The following is a 7,071-nucleotide window of genomic DNA, read 5'->3' as shown; positions in this document are numbered from 1 at the left end:
CAGTACAAGGTGTCTTTTAAACAAGGATGTCATCAACCTTATTTTTTATAGCATTGATGTTTTATGAAGAGAAAATTAAAAATGAAAGCATAATTGCTATGATTATTAGAATTATATCATGATTGTATTGTAGTTTTGCTCTGTTTCAGATAAGCAAGTTGATCTAAGAAGTTACCAAAACTGGGGCGCCTGGGTGGCTCAGTCGTTAAGCGTCTGCCTTCGGCTCAGGTCATGATCCCAGGGTCCTGGGATCGAGCCCCACATCGGGCTCCCTGCTCCGCGGGAAGCCTGCTTCTCCCTCTCCCACTCCCCCTGCTTATGTTCCCTCTCTCGCTGTCTCGCTCTCTATCAAAAAATAAATAAAAATTAAAAAAAAAAAAGTTACCAAAACTATTCTTAAAAATGCTAAAGCGGGTAACTTTTTCTTCTGTTATTTTTTCCCTCCTCCCACTAAGTTTTATAATGTATTCCTGTGTATACAGGCAATAAAGGTAAAAGACGGTTTGTACTAAAAAAAAAAAAAAATCAATTGTATTTCCACATAGGAGCAACACATTGACAAAAAAACGAAATCTTAAAATAAATGCCATTTATGACAGCATTAAAATCATCCAACATTGCCTGGCTCTGAAGCCCATGGATCTATGAAAAACAACTCAAGGATGATTATTTTAAAAAGCCAAAACAAGGGCGCCTGGGTGGCTCAGTTGGTTGAGCAACTGCCTTCGGCCCAGGTCATGATCCTGGAGTCCCCAGATCGAGTCCCGCATCGGGCTCCCTGCTCGGCGGGGAGTCTGCTTCTCCCTCTGCCCTCTTCCCTCTCGTGCTCTCTGTCTCTCATTCTCTCTCTAATAAATAAATAAATAAAATCTTTAAAACAAACAAAAAAAAAGCCAAAACAAAACCAAACAGAAATACTCAAGGCTCTGGAGCTGTGAATTTCCATTTCCTTTTCACTTTGTTCATGTTGTAAATTTCTCCCCCTCCAGGTCCAGATCCCATCTACCTTAGTGTCTCTCCCTGGGAGGTGTGATCACAAAGGTGATAAGACCTGTCCCGTTGATGGAAAGAAAAATAATTAATGGTAGAAATAATGCCACAAGACTGCTTCTGAAGGCCTCCTGGGGAAAAGCCACGCACGCTCCATGAGTGGGATTGGACACACTACACATGGAAACCAGAATCTGAAAGAACAGTTAAGAAATTTTACAAACTGGGGGCGCCTAGGTGGCTCAGTCATTAGGCGTCAGCCTTCGGCTCAGGTCATGATCCCAGGGTCCTAGGATCGAGCCCCGCATTGGGCTCCCTGCTCGGCAGGAAGCCTGCTTCTCCCTCTCCCACTCCCCCTGCTTGTGTTCGCTCTTTTGCTGTGTCTCTCTCTGTCAAATAAATAAATAAAATCTTAAAAAAAAAGAAAAAAGAAAAATTTACAAACTGAATGGTGCTGCTGGAGACTGAGAGTTTTGGTTCCCCTTTCCTTCAATGTCGACTTGGTGGTAATCAAATCTGCCCTACAGCTTCAAAGTCAAAAGGGAGAAGACTTTTGCTCACCTTGGGGAGAAGAAAGCTGTGTATCTTCGGAAGAATTTGGGAGAACTTCCTGGGGGGTTGGTTGGAAGCTATTTGAGTATCATCACCCACCCTCATACCCAAAGCCCCTGCACCTTGCCTCCCCTCTCCACTCATTTTGCCAACTGCGCCATTTTGTCTAAAATAAGTCTTTTCGGGTGCCTGGGTGGCTCAGATGGTTAAGCGTCTGCCTTCGGCTCGGGTCATGATCCCAGGGTCCTGGGATCGAGTCCCACATCGGGCTCCCGGCTCAGCGGGGAGCCTGCTTCTCCCTCTGACCCTCTCCCCTCTCATGCTGTTTCTCTCTCGCTCGCTCTCTAAAAAATAAATAAAATCTTTAAAAAATAATAATAATTAAAAAAAATAAAATAAGTCTTCTCTGGGAGCCTGGGTGGCTTGGTCAATTAAGCGTCTGCCTTCGGCTCAGGTCATGATCCTGAGGTCCTGGGATCGAGCCCCAAGTTGGGCTCTCTGCTCAGCAGAGAGTCTACCTCTTCTCCCACTGCCCGCTACCCCCCTCCAACTTGTGTTCGCTCTCAAATACACAAATAAAATCTTTAAAAATAAATAAAATAAAATAAAATAAGTCTTCTCAGTTTGGTATTCCAACCATACCTCGCACATTTTTCTCATGCTCTGCCAGGACCTTCTTGGGGACTTCAGAAACCTGTCTTGGTTGGCTTGTTAGACTCCAGGGCCTTTACCCACAGGGCACTCTGGTTTCGGTGACTAAAGTTGACAAGATTTAAGGGATCTACTGTGATCTTACAAACCAGGAGAAACACACGGACTCTAAATATTAAAAAATCAATACAAATACATATTTAAACGTCCATAAAATATAACTGCAGTCAACTCACCCTTGGTTTGGTATGAATTACACTGAGGATGGCTCGTGGGTACATTTCAATGTGTGTTTCGGGGTGGTGCGGTCTCTAAAATGAGGAGCGCTCGTGCTCTTCTGAGGTCTTCTATGGCCCTCCAGAATTCCCAGTATGGGCCTACAGATTAGGACACCTTCTGAGAGTTTCAAAGGTGGATGATTAAATGAGACCATAGAAATTAACGTACTTGGAAAGAACAAGAAGTATCTGCACACAAATGCCAATAAATTTTTTTAAGGTTCTTTGAGGACCTCTTCTGTCATTCTTTATCCTCTCCTTTTTCACTCTCAGAGAACAAGTCACGGTTCCCTGGAGACACATCCACCCCCCCCCCTCCTACTCTGGTTTCTCTGCTCACCAAGCCCACTCTAAATCTGCCACCAGGGTCCAGACAAAACTCAAGCAAGGGAAAATTTTCTGTCATTTCTCATGCCCCACGGAAACTTGATGTTTCTAAGGCTCACACCACTTGCCAAGAGTAGGAGCAATTGATTAAGGATCAATGCCCTTCCCTCCATTGTAATCTGTCCCACTGGAACCCTTCCCCTATACCCCCTAAAATGTTCCTGGAATATTTAGCTCTCAGTATTCTCCATGATTGAGGAAAGGGGGTTTTTCTTGCTGTCTTCTTCCCTATCTTTTTAGTTGGAAAGCTCCTTTCACCCAAAGCAGGATACTCTCTCATTACTGTTAACTCCCGGGCAGAGGATGGTAATGAAGATCATGATACTAATTATTGACCGAAATAAACTCGGGTCTGCTAGTAGTGCAGCCAAGAGTAGAAGAGCTGTTTGAAAGCAACACAAGACCACACTTTATATCTGGGATTTTTCCAGTGGTCTAGAATCCATATTGGACTTTAGAATCCATATTCCTAATCTCTAGCATTCATTAGAGAACAATGTGATTAATCAAAGTTTTGCTTATAATAAAAAAATATATATATTTCCCTGAAGTGTTAGAAGACCTTGAGTCAGGAAGAAAGCAATGGGTGCTCTTGGAGGAGGGGGTATTTCCCCACACTTCACATCCCCTTCTATGGAGTTATGGAAGTATGGACAGAAATAGGGTTTCTATAGAGGGGAGGGGGATGGGAGGATGGGTTAGCCTGGTGATGGGTATTAAAGAGGGCACATTCTGCATGGAGCACTGGGTGTTATATGCAAACAATGAATCATGGAACACTACATCAAAAACTAATGATGTAATGTATGGTGATTAACATAATAATTTTTAAAAAGTGGGAAAAAAAAAGAAAGAAACAGGGATTCTATTTGCTACCCACCAAAACCGCTCCTTCTCCTCTGCTCCATTTCTGAGACTGCATTGCTCCTTGATTCACCCTCTGACCTTGGAGTCACTTTCGATTTCTCTTTTACCTTCATTGTTCCAATGTCAGGTGCCCGCCTCATCAGTGAACCGTCTCTACCTGGCAAGCACTGCTGTTCCAACCTATTAGCCTTTTGCCCGGACTACCCAATTGGCATAAGCTTGGTCTCCCCACCTGGAGCCTCTACCCACATACATTCCAAAAGATGAGGCTTCCTACACTGCAGAGCATGTCACTCAGAGCCAGGGATATTTCCCTACCAGGTAGGTAGTCTATCAGGTTAAAGAAATTTCCTTCTATTATTAGCAAATTGGGTGTGTGTTTTTTTAGCGAGAAGTATTAATCTTACTGAATTTCTTTTTTTGCATCTCTTAAACTCAGCATGTGAATTCTTGTTGGATCCATGGATATGCTGTATCATAGTAATATATTTTCTATTTTTATGTCATTTTAACCCTCCTGAGATAAACGCTACTTCCTTGTGATAGCAGATAATTGTTTTCAATTGAATTCAGTTTGCTAGTGTTTTGTTTGGGATTTTCACAGCTATGATTTTCAATAATTAGGGGTTTGCAAGGCAGTGATTTTCCAACAGTGAGCTGCATGGCCCTTAGTTTCCATGGAAGCCCTAAGTGTAGTTGGGGGCGGGAGGAAGGCATGGGGGAGGGTAGTGAGAGCCAGTAGGTCACTCCACACTCTCTGCTCTGCCTCCACCAGAGATGCTTCATTTTTTAAAATCTCTTTCACACATGGAGGTTCCACATGTGACTTTAGCGTTCACGTTCTTTGAGTCAAAATGAATGGGGTGGTTTTCCATCTCTTCATATATGCCGAAACGCTTTAAATAGCACAGAAAAGGATCTGTTCCTTAAAATCATTTGGGCTTGGATCCTTTTAATGGGGGGGGGGTAGTAAGATGGTCAATAACTTTAAAGACCTTTCAAACTGGAATTTATTTGAGATAATTGTAGATGCACATGCAATGGTAAGAAATAATACCGAGAGGTTCTTTATACACTTTGCCCAATTTTCCCCAATGCTAACATTTTCAGAACTATGGTATAATATCAGAACCAAGATATTGACATTGATATAACTTACTGGTCTTATTCAGATTTCCCCAGTTTTACTTGTGCGTGCATGTGTGTTTATGTGTGTGCGTGTGTGTGTTAGTCTATACAGTTTTAGCACCTGTGTGGGTTCAGGGATTCATGACCACAGTCAAGCTACTCAACGCTCAACAGTCCCTAAACCACAAGGATCCTTCATGCTGCCCTTTTACAGTCAGACCCATGCCCCTCTGGCACCCCTTCTCCCTACCCATTTCTCATCCCTGAAAATCACTACTATGTCCTCCATTTCTAAATTTTTTCATTTAAAAAATGTTATATGAATGGAACCATACAGTGTGTGACCTTTAGGGATTGGCTTTTTTTTACTCAGCCTAAGTCCCTAGTGGAGCGCCTGGGTGGCTCAGTCGGTTGGGCGTCTGTCTTTGGCTCAGGTCGTGATCTCAGGGTCCTAGGATCAAGCCCCACGTGGGGCTCCCTGCTCAGCGGGGAGCCTGCTTCTCCCTCTGCCCCTCACCCAGATCGTGCTCTCTCTCTCAAATAAATAAATAAAATCTTTTAAAAAAATAATAAAATCTTGGGGCACCTGGGTGGCTCAGTCTTTAAGCATCTGCCTTCAGCTCAGGTCATGATCCCAGGGTCCTGGGATCGAGCCCCACATTGGGCTCCCTGCTCGGCGGGAAGCCTGCTTCTCCCTCTCCCACTCCCCCTGCTTGTGTTCCCTCTCTCACTGTGGCTCTCTCTGTCAAATAAATAAAATCTTAAAAAAATTAAAAAAATAAAAAATAAATAAAAACACAGTGTATCTCTCCATTTATGTAGTTCTTCTTTGATATCTTTCATCAGCATTTTGCAATTTCCAGCATACAGATCCAGTACCTGTTTTGTTACATATATAATGAGGCTATTTCATCTGTACTGGAGCAATGGCAAATGACACTGTGCTCCTATTTTCCCTTTTTGCATGTTCATTGTTATTGTATGGAAATGCAATTGATTGTTATGTGTTGATCCTGTATCCTGTAACCTTGCAAAACATATGTATTGGTCTTGGAGGGGTTTATGTATGGATTCTTTGGAATTTTCTATGTAAACAATCACGTCATCCACAGATAAAGATAGTTTTATTTCTTCCTCCTTAATCCATATGCCTTTAATTTATTTTTTTCTTACATTTATGCAGTGGCTAGAACTTCCAATACTATGCTGAGTAAGAGCAATGAGAATGGACATCCTTGCCTCTTTCCCTATTTGAGAGGGAAAGCAGTCTTTCACCATTCAGTTTATTTTATTTTATTTTTTTTATTATTCTGTTATGTTAGTCACCATACATTATTACATCATTAGTTTTTGATGTAGTGTTCCATGATTCATTGTTTGCATATAACACCCAGTGCTCCATTCAGTAGATGCCCTCCTTAATACCCATCACTAGGCTAACCCATCCCCCCACCCCCGTCCCCTCTAGAACCCTCAGTTTGTTTCTCAGAGTCCATAGCCTCTCATGGTTCATCTCCCCCTCCGATTCCCCCCCTTCATTCTTCCCCTCCTGCTATCTTCTTCCTCTTTTTTTTTTTTTAAACATATAATGTATTTGTTTCAGGGGTACAGCTCTGTGATTTGTCAGTCTTGCACAATTCACAGCTCTCACCATAGCACATACCCTCCCCAGTGTATCACCCAGCCACCCCATCCCTCCCACCCCCCACCACTCCAGCAACCCTCAGTTTGTTTCCTGAGATTAAGAATTCCTCATATCAGTCACCATTAAGTTTAATGTGAAGTGTTGGATTTTTGTAGATGCTCCTTATCAAGCTGTAGTAGTTCTCCTTGATTCCAAACTTGCTGGAAGTTTTGATTACAAATGGGTGTTGGGTTTTGTCAAATACTTTTTATGTATCAATTGATATCATTATATGATTTTTGTTTTTTAGCTTGTTATATGGTAAATTTCATTGATTGATTTTTGAATGTTGAATAAGCCTTGCATACCTGGAATAAATCCTGCTTGGTCATGGTATGTAATTAATTCTTTGTATACACTGTTAAATTCTAGTTGCTAATATTTTGTTGGAGAGTTGGGTTTTTTTTAATATTTTATTTATTTATTTGACAGAGAGAGAGAGAGAGACCGCAAGAGAGGGAACACAAGCAGGGGGAGTGGGAGAGGGAGAAGCAGGCTTCCCACGGAGCAGGGAGACTGATGCGGGGCTCGATC

This window comes from Mirounga leonina, unplaced genomic scaffold (assembly GCF_011800145.1).
Source record: "Mirounga leonina isolate KUSES-001 unplaced genomic scaffold, KU_Mleo_1.0 Mir_178, whole genome shotgun sequence".
NCBI classification, from domain to species: domain Eukaryota; kingdom Metazoa; phylum Chordata; class Mammalia; order Carnivora; family Phocidae; genus Mirounga; species Mirounga leonina.
Note: the sequence above shows the minus strand (reverse complement) of the source record.